Below are 16,460 nucleotides of genomic sequence, written 5' to 3' on the forward strand. Positions count from 1 at the left end.
ACACAACATTTAAACAGGAGCACACAACATTGTATTAAGTTTCATGAGGCACACAAAGTCAATAGTGCTGAGCTGGATTCAGGAGGTATTTTTTTGCATTATTTCACCATTTCTCAACCAAAAAGCCAGGTATGGATAACTAGGACATTTATTTTGTAATACTATTTTATAGTGTTGAGACTGTAACTTGTTGAGGCCTAGATATTGTTACCTTGTCCCCTGTGATAGCTGCCTTTCTTGACTGTCAATTAGCAAGGTGACATTCTCCAAGATGACACTTGAGTTGTGATGAGTCCTCATACCACAAGTTTGGGCAGATAATTTGTCTTGTGAAAAAAATGTTGCATAGCAGGATGTTTGTTACTCAGCATAGTTTAATTAGTCACAATGACTTTTGTCCTGTGATAATTAAATTCTAATTAGTTAATCGTTGAGTCAACGTGGATGTTTGCGTCAGATGTAATAAAATTCCCTCCACGTGTTCCTGAGGTATCGCTTTCACAAGAAGGGGACGGACGTTAGGTCACAGGTACCTTGAACTTTGACCTGTGACCACCAAAATCTCGCCAGGTCATCTTTGAGTCCAAGTGGACGTTTTTGCTAAATTTGAAGAAATTTGCTCAATGCGTTCCTGAGATATCACGGGAATGGTACGGATGTGAGTTCACGGTGACCTTGACCTTTGACCACCAAAACCAGCAGCACCAAAATCAGTTCATCCTTGAGTCCAGTTGAATGTTTGCGCCAAATTTGAAGAAATTCCCCCCAGGCTTTCTTGAGATATCGTTTACACAAGAACATGAATAGGTAGGTATAGAGTGGGAATGACATGGTGCTGCAGCCACCCACCCATACAGTACAGAATCACTGTAACCACAGATGTATAAATGAAGGTATGAATTGGACAACATAGAAGAAGAACTCGTTTTGTAAACATCTCCAGACGTGTGAGCCAACTGCTGCATATTCGGTCTTAGTTACAGCTCTGCATTTTCAGTAAAGCTCTTGCTTGGATATCAGAATGTTTTTTTATCTTGTGTTTTAAACTGATCTGCAACAAAAGAAGTGAGTAAAAATGTGGTTTATTAAAATCTGAGTAAAAGGGAAACTGATATAGTGGTGAAAGAAGCATACACTGTCTCTCTACTGTGACTGATGACTGACAGATGTCTGACTGCACTGTTATTAAAAAGGTAGACAGATGACAGGGTGTGGCAGTTAACTAGAGGTAGGAATAATTACTGTAATGTCATAAGCAATTGTGCAATGTATGGAATATGGGTCAACATAACAAAGTCATCTATACCAGGTCCTATTCACTTTTAATTAAAATTGTATTCACTGGAACAGCATGATACCAACATGTCCAAATTTCTGTCTGTTCAGGAGGTGTTTTCACTCCAATATGGGGACTGAGAACCTTGTAGTCGTCAGTATTATTGTGCACCAGAGATTGAGCCAGGCTAATTAAAAGCTGTTGATTTTGAAAGATTAAGTATTAAGTATGTAGTTAAAGAACAACAAAAACACAGCAGCAAACTTTTTTATCATAATATACTTTCACATTGTGAGCTTTCAGTTGCTTGTATTGCCTGCGTAAAACTCAATATTTAAACTGAGTGACCAGAATAATAAAAATACTCGCCCAATATAAGATAATAATATAAGCATCTTTTTATGAAAATTGACATGCAACGAGGGTCTCCTTCTATAACCGGGGATGGTGCTGTTACATGGTCAGCATCTTAAAGCTACAGTCGGTAACTTTAATAGACAATACTTTTTGTCATATTCTCAAACCGTCACTATATGCTGACAGTAGTACATGAGACAGTCTGGGAAAAAATAAGGTTCCGCCACCTCCTTCTAGTGCTCTTAATGACATTTGCAAGATTCCACCACGCCTGAAAAAAAACAACCACTCAGAGCCGAGGAGTCTCTCTTGCAGCTGCCAGTCACTGCTCGCGAAGCTCCAACTCTGATCAGACGTTCAACTAGGCAGTGCTGATCAAATATGAATTACTGTAATGCCTATTTCTCACTTCACATGTTTTCAGAAACATATCTTAGTTTACTGTTTGACTGTAAAAGGAGAAAGTTTGTGACCCGGCAGCCATATTGAAAACAGTTGAGCCAAAACCAAGCACCACCCACCGGACGGAGCAAACTTTCTCATTTTACTCATTTACTCATTTTAATTAAGGCTGTTGAGGATTCACTGGATCCTCTGCAGTTTGCATATAGTAACAAAAGAGGGGTTGATGGTGCTTTTACCTTTTAAACTGGATTTTTAAACACCTTGACGACCCAGGTACACACATGCATTTATTGTTTTTAAATTTCTCTTCTGCTTTTAACAAAATTCAGCCCTGCATTTTAAGATAAGATAAGATAAGATAAGATTTATTGTCCCGCATGGAAATTTGTCCTGGGCTCCAACCCACTGCATCACAACATACCAAAGTCACAATGTACATACGCGCATTAAACATAGATCATACATACACGCATACATGAACTTGCTTAAATTCAAATGTTGAGGGTGAGACAGCAGTTCTTTAAAATAATAAAAGGTAATAAAAGACAGTAGTTTTAAATACTAAAACCATGTATAATCATACCAGATAATAAATAATCAATTTACAATAAATTAGTTCTCAATAAAATCCTATCATATAATATTAGACCTACTTTTTGCTGTTTAATATTTTGATTGACAACGGAATGAATGAATTTCTGTAGCCTGCAAATCACCATTTAGAACCGTCTACCTGAAGGTTGAAGATAGTGATGTCCTTTTTTGCTTATGATCTTCATTGGCGTCTGAGTACCACACTTGTATGCCATATCTAATTACATTCTCTAAAATCACTAGCCATTTATTTTAGCCAATAAATGACTGTCTAATTTTCACTCTGACATTGTAGGATAGATTTTAGATTTTCTGATTGACAGATAAATGGCCCTCTCTCTGATATGTTGTGCTTTTCCACTGAATCGCTGCAGGGCTGTGTCCTCTCACCTATTTTATACGGAGCCTATCGTACACTAACAACTGCAGAAGTTACAATCCTGGTAGAGTAGTCTAAAATTATTGCTCTGAATTTATTATATTATTAAACTTTTTTTTGCTTAGTTCATAATGTTATAATTTTCTCATAATGTAATAACATTACATGTAATAACATTATAATAATATTACATCATGCACAAACGTTATGCGATCATGGTGCTCTTACTGTTTATACTGATTATTACATTATGAGCTTTTATGACATTTTAAATTATTACATTTTGAGCAGTTATTAGATTATGAGTTGTTACACAGCTTGTTTCCACACTATATTGTTTGTTTTATCTGATAGACAAACCTGATAGTCAAAGAGCAACCAATATAGAAAAACCAAACAAAATGTGCCAATATTAGTCTGGGAAACTTGTGGTATTTTATTGATTTATCGTTTAGTATATATTTTCGTGTTGATTTATTTTTTTTATTATTATTAACATAATACTTTTTGGATATATTATTTTTTTTAAATATTTTTTATTATGGAGGACAAATCCCATCTCCAATGGCTAAATATAAACCAAGAGCACACGCATACCATTAGATACACCAACAACTACATTGGCCTATAAATGCAACAAACATATAATTAAGTAAGGGATGTCAGATTAAATAATGCACAAATGAAAAGAAAAACAAGAACATACAGTACTTAACCATTATCAACCATTTTTCCACATAAAACAACTGTGAAGAATAAGAAGAAATTGTACATTACAACACCTTTTGACAATGCCCCCCAGTTGTTGATAAGAATACATATAACCACTGTTGGACAGTGAAATGATTCATGTGCAACTCCTTAGGGAATGGTACAGGAAGTGCAGGATTGTTTAAAGAACAAATTTCCTGAGCACCTTTGTGTTATGTTAGGATGGCGAGAAAGGAATGTAGAATGAGAGCTCGGGACCCCACATCTGGTATTCCAATCGGTAACATTTATTTTGCCCAAAACCTTTTACAGGTTTCTGTTTGTGTATGTCTCCAGCAGGTGGCAGTAACGTATCACAACACAACACTGACAACACTACATCCCCCTTTTTGTGTACTATACTGTACTGTACAGTTTATAACTATCTTCAGGAAGATGTTTGTTTTACTTAACACACTTACATTTTGTTTCCATTTCTTTTTGTTAGATTATCATTCTTTTATAATAGTCCTTTGTGCTATTACCTTGTTTCAACTATAAAAACAATATTGTAGGGCGCCTGGGTTAGCTCAGTTGGTAGAGCGGGTGCCCATGTAACAAGGCTTGGTCCTGACCGCGGCGGCCCGGGTTCGAATCCGGCCTGTGGCCCTTTCCGCATCCACTCTCTCTCTCCCCCCTTTCCAAGACTCTATCCACTGTCCTCTCAATAAAAATGGAAAATGCCCCCCAAAAAATAACTTTAAAAAACAAAAAAAACAAACAAACAATATTGTTACACTCCAGGTGAGGAATCAGCTCAGGAAGATGAAGGCTAGGAAGGCTGCGGGTCCTGACGGCATCAGCTCCAGGTTCTTGAAGTCCTGCGCAGACCAGATGTGTGGGATTGTTGTACACATGTTCAACCTGAGCCTGGGGAGAGTGCCACAGCTGTGGAAGACCTCCTGCGTGGTACTAGTGCCCAAGACTCCGCACCCAAAGGACCTCAGCAGCTACAGGCCGGTGGCACTTACATCCCACCGGATGAAGACCCTGGAACGGCTGGTCCTTGCTCATCTCCGCCCCCTAGTGAGCCCATCGATGGACCCACTACAGTTTGCCTACCAACCTGGCATCGGGGTGAACGACGCCGTCATCTTCCTCCAACACCGAGCTCTCTCTCACCTGGAGAAGCCTGGGAGCACTGAGAATCATGTTCTTTGATTTCTCCAGTGCTTTCAACACCATACAGCCTGCACTTCTGGGGGACAAGCTGGAGAACACAGGAGTGGACCTTCACCTCACATCCTGGATACTGGACTACCTCACCAACCGTTCACAGTATGGGAGGACAGAGGACTGTGTGTCCGATATGGTACTCTGCAGTACGGGGGCCCCGCAGGGAACAGTCCTGGCCCCGTTCCTCTTCACCATCTACACTGCAGACTTCACCCACAACTCACCAACCTGTCATTTGCAGATGTTCTCTGATGACTCTGCAATCGTCGGCCTCATCACAGATGGGGACGACAGGGAGTACAGAGTACTCACTCAGGACTTTGTGGACTGGTGCCAGCGGAACTGCCTCCAGCTCAACGCGGGGAAAACAAAAAAGAGCTGGTGGAGGATTTCCGCAGACGCACACACTCCCCCCGACACCGGGAATGGACATTGAGATGGTGACATCTTACAAGTACCTGGGTGTTCACCTGAACAATAAACTGGACTGGACTGTCAATTCAACGGCACTTTATAAGAAAGGCCAGAGCAGACTCTACCTGCTCAGGAGACTGAGGTCATTTGGAGTGCAGGCGGCACTCCTGAAGACCTTTTATGACACTGTGGTAGCATCAGCCATTTTTTATGGAGTGGTCTGCTGGGGCAGCAGCATCTCGGCTGTGGAGAGGAAGAGACTAGACAGAGTGATCAGGAAGGCCAGCTCTGTCCTGGGATGCCCCCTCGACACAGTGGAGGTGGTGGGAGAGAGGAGGATGATGGCTAAGCTGTCATCCATGATGGAGAATGACTCCCACCCCATGCAGGACACCATCTCAGCGCTGGAGAGCTCCTTCAGCGACAGGCTGCTCCACCCAAAGTGTGTGAAGGAGAGCTATCGCAAGTCCTTCCTTCCTGCAGCTGTCAGACTCCACAACCAGCACTGCTCCCAGTAGACCACTTACACTTACACACCAAAAACTGACAATAACTGCACTATACTGTATAATGACTGTGCAATATCATTATCATTAATACTACTAAGGTGTAATTCATACTGTGCAACATTTTCAGGTGGAATTTCATTTCATTCTCACTGTGCAATATCATTTTCCACTTGTGCAATTTTGTTAATAGTCTGTTTATTATCAATACTATATATACTGCTCCTATTTTTATACTTCCTTCTATTTAAATGTTTCATATTTTGTTACACTTTGTTTAGCTCTTTTTTACTGTGTTAGCTGATGCATCTTGTTTTTTGCACTATCCCCTTTGCTGCTGTACACTGCACATTTCCCCACTGCAGGTCTAATAAAGGAATATCTTATCTTATCTTGTCTTATTGAGTTGAGAGTTGTCCACGGAGGCGAGGGAGTAGAACTGTGGTGACGGCGATGACTGTCCGTGCCTCGTCCTGTCCTTTCGGGCGAGGAAGGTGAGCGTGGAAGAGACTGTGTTGAGGCTGGCTGGACTCACTCTTCTGGACGGTGTTTGGATGATCTCGGCACACAGGCGGCCGGCGGAGGAGTATTCGGCTTCTTCGGCCATTTTACACATAGATCCAGTATAAAAAAGAGTAACCAACCCACAATGTCATGAAGTCATATATCATTGTAAAGCTTAGACTATAATCTATCCATCGGTCACATTGTCATGAAACTGAGGTCAACAGAATTTGACCTTTGACTTCAGTTTGGGGCCCTGAAAATGTTCAGATATGGAGCCATCACAAAAACGCCTCGTGGCGGCCATTTTACTTTCCACAATAACCAAATTATGTATTTTGCATCATATCTCCTGAACCAAACATGATAACACAGAAAAGGTGATGTCTACCTCTATGTTTTGATGGCCAATGATGCCATTCACAACATCATAAACTGTTCAGGTGAATAGTTAATGGTGAATTCAGTGATGTTGTATGAAGCAAATCACAATATCTGAGAACCTAGGCTAGACTTTATAATATCGTGTCTGTTGCATGTAAAAGTTTAACCCTTTTGTTCATTAACCCTGACAATACAGTGACTCAGAAGAGTTTAACAATTTTCGATATGACCATAACAACTTAGCTTAAAAAGAATATATGAAACACAAATATTTATGAACTTCTCTAGGCCTTGGAGTATCCACATGCTGCCCGGGATAGATGTAGTAGTGACAGTCAGGTCGTCCAAGAAGGTTCTTATTGCGTGCTGTTACACTCCAGTCTTGGACAAAGGGTCCATCCAAACCCAGTCTGCTAGAGATTTTTGGTGCCACCTCTTTTGAGGTGCTGCACCAGTGTAATGGGAAAGGGGGGGGGGATACTTTTCTTATCTTGTGTTTTAATCTGATCTGCAACAAAGAAATTAGTAAAAATGTGGTTTATTAAAATCAGAGTAAAAGGGAAACTAATATAGTGGTGAAAGAAGCATATACTGTGACTGATGACTGACAGATGTCTGACTGCACTGTTTTTATAAAGGTAGACAGATGACAGGGTGTGGCAGTTGTGATCAACCCTGGCTGGGTTGCTTGGGCGAGGGTTTCTGATGCTGAAACACCCAAAATACCCGATGAACCCAGGTTCCATCACTGATGACGCGTCCCGGTACATCTGCAGGATGTATCTTTCATCTTTTGTGTTTGACACGTTCTTTTTAAGCTTTAAGTTGTTAAGGTCATATTGAATATTACTCTACTCTTTACAGTCACTGTACTGTCAGGGTTAATGAACAAAAGGATTAAGCTTTTAAAACTTTATACAACATTAATGCACATAACAGACATGATATTATGGTCTAGTTAAGTCGTCGTAGTTTAGCCTAGTCTAACCTAGGTTCTCAGATACTGTGATTTGCCTCATACAACTTTCATTCATCACTGAATTCACCATTAACTATTCACCTGAACAGTTTATGATGTTGTGAATCGTATCAATGCCCATCAAAACATAGAGGTAGACATCAACTTTTCTATGTTATCATGTTTTGCTCAGGAGATATGATGCAAAATACATAATTTGGTTATGGTGGAAAGTAAAATGGCCGCCACGAGGCGTTTTTGTGATGGCTCCATATCTGAAAGTTTCATGCCTTTGTGAAAAAGTGAACATCATTTCCACATATCACCTGGAATATAACCCATTGCTACTGAATCGGGGCCTCATCAGTTGTAACATGTTTAAATTGACAATGAGGTAAGAGTGGGATAACGTAAAATAATGGATAGAGAATTAATTTGTTAGGAAAGTTTTTTGAGTTTTTGTATTATTTTGTATTTCTGCTGCTTAGAGGCCATTTTCAACTGCCCCAATAACAGAATTCAATGTAAAGTTCTTCTGATCATTCTATCAGATACCATCTGCACAAAGTAAATTTTTTTTTATAAGAAATGTAGTTGTTGTTATTCATGTAATATATAATTTTAAAGCTGGTTATAAGGGCATTTGGAGTGCACTTGGTCCCTCCAAAGTGGCACGGCGACCACATTTTGGGGGTCAGGCTCATGAACTAGAACCAGGATAGTGCAGGTGGCTGATGAAGGAGTAGTTGTCCTCTTTACAGAACTGTTAAACAAAGTCATCCAGGTCCAGAGACCAGACAAAGGCTCCTCCAAAGTTATTCGTTTTTAGGTAACTGACCTGAGAGGATGAAGAACAAAACAATTCAAAAGCTGAAGTAATTTGTAAAGGAATTACTGAGCAGTAGTTTGAATTAATACCTTAATGCCAGGGCTGTAGTTGTTGTCAAATCCAACCCACTGGTTTTCTGTGGTGGCATATGGAACTTTCTGATCAGTAATCAGCTGAGCTCGGCATTTTTTCCACTGCCATCTAGGTTTTTGTCCGTCGCCATCTTGGTTATTTGGTTACTTCTATACAATCGGACTTATTTTTGCAACCAGAGGAGTCGCCCCCCTGCTGGCAATTAGAAAGAATGCAAGTTTACGGCACTTTGCATTGGCTTCACTTCTCAGATCCCGGAGTTTCCAACTGGTTAGGGACATTATTGATCTGCTAGTAAGACTGTTGATTATGATTAATGCATGTTATAAATTTATCCAAGCTGGCGATGATCAAACAGAGACCTTCAGAGTGAGAAACTGGTTAGTATTAGGTTAAAAATTAAGCTTCACATGTCAGTTCACCCAAATTACAAAATATGCAAAACGTTCTCACGTTGTCCCGCCCTTTGGCGTCACTTTATTTTGGGCATCAAAACCACTATAGTTACCCTTGGCGTCAGTTAGGTTCACGAAAAACCTACATGGTTGGGCTTAAAACTACTACGTTTGTACAGTGAAAATGAAACTGAACCTTGTGAACACGGACACAAACAAACAGCTCATTGACGACACGTCACAATAGTAAATCCCGGCGCACTTTCTCGGAGTGTTTACTGTTGCCGCGGACGGGTTTACATTGTAGTTAATGGATCACCCGGTGCATTTCATACCGGTAAAGGGTGCCTTGTGCGGGGATATCGAACCCAGCCTCAGTGTTTGACGCTCTTGGAATGAGAACGGGCTGAAATGTAATAATGCAAAAAAAGTTTTCTCACTCTCTTCTACTGGTCTCTAGCATTACAGTTAGGCTTGCTTTTATTTATTCAGGTTAATGAGGTATTACTCTCTTATATTTCTGCAGCCACCCCAATACATTGGAGGTGAATGGAATTTCATTTTACATTTTAAAAAATTCAACAGCAACATGGATTCTGGATAATCATGTGTGTTGTGTGGATCTTCCAGAGTAAAGGGGGACATCGTCTCTGCAAAGAGTTGCCAGTGAATTTTCTAAACGCAATGTTTTAGCCATTAAACTACACAAACCAAATTCCATTCACTCTCACTGTAATCTGAGAGACAAAAACATGGCTGAACAAAACAAAAACTATCTGCATGGCTAGATACCACTGGAGGCAAATGAGAAAATATGGGTTCTTGTGATTTCAATCAGGAAAGACCCCGTATCGAAAGAACAACAATTTATTACATTGTACATGATAGAAGAATAGTGCAATCTCTTTGGCAATTAGACTCCATTGTAACATAGAATATAAAAAGGGGTAGTGATGCCGTGTTGAGATTAGCTATATTCCCCCCAAAAGAAGTAGTGTAGAAAGGAGTGTTTTCTACACTACAAAATACATTACCCTACTGCCTTTGCGGATTCCTAGGCAGATTCAGAAATTAGACATGGAAAAAAAGTTTCCAAAGTAAAACAGTTATAGTTATGATGGCATGACCCCATGATGTATGAACAAAGACCCATTAACCAGTGCGATGAGAGATGTCATATAGGAACATTGATAATGTTTCCGATTAGACTCCATAGTGACTTAGTATATCAAAGGGGGTAGTGGTGCCGTGATGAGATTAGGTATCTTCCCCCAAAATAATTAGTGTAGAAAGGAGTGTTTTCTACACTACGGAAATACATTACCTTACTGCAGTTGTGAATTCCTAAGCAGAATTAGAAATTAGACATGGAAGAAAAATTTCAAAAGTAAAACAGTTATAGTTATTCTGCTTTTTTTTTTCTTTCTGTCTTTGACCGCAGTAATGCGAGGGTCAATCTGAACCTTTTTTTTGTTTTTAAAGCAGAGCAATAGAGAGGTTACATTTAGACCAGAGCAATAGAAAGGTCACTTTTGGACCAGAGCTATGGAGAGGTCACCATAGACCAAAGCAATAGAGAGGTCACGACAGACCAGAGCAATAGAGAGGTCACGATAGACCAGAGCAGAGCAATAGAGAGGTCACATTTAGACCAGAGCAATAGAGAGGTCACTCTTTGACCAGAGCTATAGAGAGGTCACCATAGACTAGAGCAATAGAGAGGTCACGACGATTAGAATATGATGATATGAAGCACTTACTGAGGTATGATGAATATAAACATTTGCAAAATAAAACAATGAGTACGCACGTAGTAATTAATAGACGCATAATTGAGCAATTAGCCAAAATTTGCTATGAATTGCTTGTAATGATCTGAACTAATTAATCTGAACAGATGACCTGATGAATGCTGAGGTCAGCTGTGACCGGAGCCAGATAAAATAGATTGACGATTAGCAGCAATGTAGCCGCTAAGCTGAAACACCACCACCAGTTATATGCATGAGTATAGAGGATCTGTTGAACGCCATTAGAGGAGCTAGCATTTTGTTGTCGTTACTATGACAGGTTGTGATGACTTTGTGTGCAGATGATCGCGTGATGCTTCCCTTCGATCTTAAGTGTGTACTATTGGGATGCCAACGAATGATAGTCACATGAACTAATGTGATTGTGTTCCAATGAAGGCCCAGACATGTAGCTTAACGAGCGAATATGAATACTGGAGTAAGAGGGAGGCTGGTGCTGAGATTCATGCCGTGATATACTCCCCCCAAAAAAAACACGGATGAACCGTTGGAACTTTGAGTCGGAGGAATTCGCTTGCTTGTGGATAATGTATGTCGTTATGCCGCTGCACAGTTGTGTGTGATGTTGTGATGACGTCAGCCATGACTAAACACTGTTTGAAGTGGACCGTGTGATCGAGCATATGTCGGAAGGTGACGTGTCCCTGGCCAACATGGTTCCAGTTGAACGCCGTAGCTGCAACGTGGTTATGAGGTGACGCCAGAAGGTGACGTTGTTTCCGCGTCCAATATATTCAGACAAACCTTCTTTTAAGCTCGTAGATTTTGATCATATTATTTCGCCCCGTTCTCATTCCAGGGCGTTGAATACCGACGCTTGTCGCAGCCATCGTATTATATATTGACCGTTAAGGCTTTAGTGTTTGTATGAGAGGCACTCGTTTTTTCATTTACTAAGATATTAGAATTTTATTTATTTATTTCGAGCATAGGTCGCAATCTGCCTCCTGCTGCCGTCTATGAGAGCCACGAGACAATACTTGCAAACTCCAACCGAACTTTCAAACTAGGCTGTGCTGATCAAATATGAATCATATTCTGTTACTGTAATGCCTATTCTCTCCTCAATTGTTTTCAGAACATTTTGTAGTGTACTGTGTGTGACGGAGTGACGGTGAGATGAAGGCAGCTGTAACTAGCTGTGAGCATAGCGGTGCAGCGTGTGTACAGTTTAGGCTGTCGGTGAATAAATGCCTCAACTCCTCAAGACACATGCGAAGTTCCTCTGTCTTGTAGGACGATTAACATAGAGTGGCGCTTCCGTTTCAATATGTGAACCCACCTTAACAAATACTACAGGACTAGTTGACAACACAAATTGATTCCTAAATACAGTATATCATGTCATGACATGTAATGAAAGTTAAATTGGATGGAGATCTCTTTAGAGCACTGACTTCCAAATATGTACCGTCAGTGTCTTTAAGGTGCTAAATCAATGAATCAACTGCTACAGATAAAACATCACAAAGATAACTAAAAATTAAAATAATAAATTAAAAAAATGAAATCAAACCACTCAGGATGATGAAGTCCCATCAATAGATACCATTAAGAAAAAGTTTTACACCTTCTATCCCCTCTGACGAACACTCAGAGAGACGATTTACAGTAGCTCATTAGTAGCTGTTTTGTATGAGCCAGCATTGTTTTAGTTTGTTGGTAGAGCAAACTGAAACAGTGACCTGAAAACAGTTGAAAACAACATAGTGCAGCTGACTGGGGTATTAATTCTCTAAGAATGGCAGTAAGCAGCTTTTTCACATTACAGGGAGTCATGTATATACAAATTAGTCTCTCACATTCATTTTAAACTAGCACCTAATGTGCCCTATGTGTCAGTAGGAAAAACAATGATGATGGACATAAACCCTCACTCAGGTTCAGATCTCTTCACAAGTGACTTAAAACCTCAACGTTTTTTTTTCTTGAATGTATTGTGGAGTAGTTCATCTTACAATGATGTCAAGAATGTTTGACAAATATGTTTTGATCCTATATCTTCTAATTCGGGATTTAAACTTTTGTAACTTAAAGTGGCAATCTCAAAGATTTTCATTTAAATATGTCTGTTAAACCTGCAGTAGGCAGAACGTTTTTGGCATCATTGGTCAAAAATTCCATAATAACCTTTCAGCATATTGTAATTCAAGTGTTCTGAGAGAAAACTAGACTGCTGCACCTCCTCATGGCTCTGTTTTCAGGCTTTAGAAAATCTGGCCCATGAAGGGAGACTTTGACCAATCACAGGTCATTTCATTAAGAGAGCATTCCTATTGATCTATTAATTTATAAAAAAAGAAAGAAAGAAATATATATTATTATAGTAATATTAATGAATATTCAGTTACTGTAATTCCTATTTCTCACCTAATATGTTCTCAGAAACATCTTGTAGTGTACTGTTTAGCTGTAAAATGAGAAAGTTTGCTCCGGCTGGTGGACGGTGCTTTGTATTTCCTCAACTGACCTCAACATGGCTGCCGGGTGACAAACTTTCTCATTTTACAGCTAAACAGTGCACTACAAGATGTTTCTGAAAACATTTGTTCACCCCTGGCATTAGAATGTGTCTCCACATGCGTCTTGAGTGGCCACTTGTGATCTTATCTCACTTCCCCGCTCTATATGCAAATAAACACGTAGTAAACACATGGCTAATACAGCAGATGTTGTTACGTAATATTACATGAATGTCAGTCATAATATCCTACATATTTATGAATTTGGGTAAATTTTATTAACACCAAAATTAAAAGTTATTGTACTGGCGGTTCCCAAGGACCTCTGCACGCTCCGCCGGCACTGCTGCCTTTGCCAGGCAACAGCAGGGTACAGAGCTTCAGAAATCGTGGATGAGAGAGGGCGGGCAGGCGAGCGGGCGGGTGGGTGTCAGCTCCTTGCAAAACAGAGGAACAAAAACACAGATACATCTCTGACAATATGATAATAATGCACTTTGCATGCCTAGCCTGATAGTCTGTATATGTGTCCCATAGATAAGATGTATTTTAATAAAATACAGTTGTACCGACAGAATACAGTAGAGCACAGAGGCCGTTTCCATGCCGTGAGGCAGACAGGCGCTCGCGTCTGCCTGTCTATTCACCTGAGGAGCGCAGAGACCCAACGGATCCCAAGGACACATTCGCGTACACACTGCTAAAAGAATGTGGCCGTATGTGGCTCAGACCACCTCTGAATGTGGTCTGAAGCCCTGTTCAGACCAAGTATTAACATGCGTCCTCAGTGATCGGATCACAAGTGGACAGCTGTAAGTACAGGTGTGAATGCACTCAAAACGCATTGAGGAAACATTGAGATCGGATCTTTCAGACCACATTCATATGTGTCTGGGCCACATATGGTCACATTCTTTTAGCAGTGTGTACCCGAATGTGTCCTTGGCCACATTAAGGTCCGCCTACTCATCTGATGTTCTGCTGGGATTCGCAGGATCTCTGCGCTCCTCAGGTGAACAGACAAGGCGAGCGCTCGTCTGCCTCACAGCATGGAAACGGCCTGCTACTGTATTCTGTCAGTACAACTGTATTTTATTAAAATATAACTTATCTATAGGCTACATAGTCTACAGACTGTCAGACTGGGAACAGGAAGCGCATTATTATCATACTGTCGGAGATTTGTTTGTGTTTTTGTTTTCTGGCTGCTGTATTAGCCATGTGTTTACTGCGTGTTCATTTGCATATAGAGTGGGGAAGTGAGACCGGATCATAAGTGGCCACTCAAGACGCATGTGGAGACCCATTCTAATGCCAGGTGTGAACAGACGTACTTAAAGCTGTCCACTTGTGATCCGATCACTGAGAACGCATGTGAATACCAGGTCTGAACAGGGCCAATAAGTCATGCTCTCAAATTGAAAGACCATGCTCTTGAAAAAGACAGGAAAAAAGCAGATGAAAACGTTTTTTTAAAGGGACTGTTTGTAAGAATCAGAATTGCTTGTTAACCATTAAGTCAATGAAAGTCAGCGTCGGGCTCGTGCTTGTGCACGCTCTAAATAGACATGAACGAGCATTGCTCAAAACAGTGAGGCGACACACGTCAGCTAAAACCACAATATCACTCTGTATTTCACCAGCTTGGCAGTAATGTTAGCTGACCAGACGAAGGTCTCTCCATGAATCAATGCTGATCCTAGTGTTGGCTTTTCCTGCTTCAGCCTCCCGACCAGGAACAGGGGAGACACCGACACCCGGTAGGAGACGATAACGTTTCTCGCTACGCAAGACGGGCTTCACTAGATATAACTTTGCGGTTTTGGTGCTTCCGTGTAGTTTGTGTTGGAGTCTTGTCTGATCAGCGTAGCCACACGCGTGCGCGCATATGCGAGCGCGTGGATGATTTATACGTGTAAGAAGTTACAAACAGTCCCTTTAACTTATTATTATTATTTTTTTTGGAGGGCAACCAGCACCCCCCATAAGGTGGCGCTCTAGGTGACCGCTTATATGGCCTATGCCTTAAGCCGACCCTGCTGCTAACCCTCACCCTTTACCGCCTGCCATTGTGAATCCAAAATGAATGCATGTAGGGTCATATTTCCTCACCACACACTTTGGAGCTATTATTGGCACAGTGTTGTTTCCTACATCACTTTTTCGTTTGAAAAAACAATCCATTTTGTGTTCCTGAATCTGACGGAACGTTAAGTAGCTAACAGTGGCAGAACACATTTGTCTCTACCTGATGATGCGTCATGGTGATATTCAAATGTAACAAGTCATTGAAATTATGCATTTTAATTTGACGTTTTTTGATTCCTGAGCACATTTAGATATAAAAATGACCTCCTTTGTTAATTACCAAAACATTTTTTAAAATTGAATCCAACCATTTGGCAGTCCTTCTACAGTGGATCGCCCACTGGATGAGAATAGCTGTTTTAATTCATACCTTAATTTGAATGGCTTTTCCATTAGTGGCAGTTAGGCAGCTTTTACCAAATCATAATGTAATAACTGTGCATAATGTAATAATTTTAATGTAATATAAGGTCCCCCCGTACAGTTGTCATGAACAGGGAAATTAGCTATAGTGACTAAAACCATTTTTGTACCAGGCTGTAAACATGTTTATTTCTTCTGTAAAGTTGGGCATTTTGACATGGAGGTCTATGGGGATTGACTCGCTTTTGGAGCCAGCTTCAAATGGTCATTTGAAGAACTGTAGATCTTGGCACTTCCACGTTGGCTTCATTTCTCAGCTCTGGAAGTTTCCGCTTTGTTTGTAGCCCCACTAGTCAGGCTAGGTTCTAACCTACCATTAGCTATATAAGAAACAAACGATTAGCTATAAGAAAACAAATAGTCAATCAAAGGTCATGGTCAGTATTGAAAGTGACCAATCAAAGGAGTGGAGACATCAACCACTGTATATTCCATCCCCGTCTCCAAAGTCTCAAAAGTCATCGAGCGAGCGAGTGCTGAGCAGTTGCAAGCGGGTAGGGAGGGTCGAGTGAGCGCTCCTCACAGCCCAGTGCTCGCCGCACCGCATTTGTGAACGCAAAGCAGAAATGCTTCCTCGTGAGGATGCTTTTCTGTTCTCTGATAGGCCTATTGTTCTGTGTACTTGTAGAGCAGCAATGCTCCTTTGTGAGGATGGT

The sequence above is a fragment of the Sebastes fasciatus genome, chromosome 8 (assembly GCF_043250625.1).
Source record: "Sebastes fasciatus isolate fSebFas1 chromosome 8, fSebFas1.pri, whole genome shotgun sequence".
NCBI classification, from domain to species: domain Eukaryota; kingdom Metazoa; phylum Chordata; class Actinopteri; order Perciformes; family Sebastidae; genus Sebastes; species Sebastes fasciatus.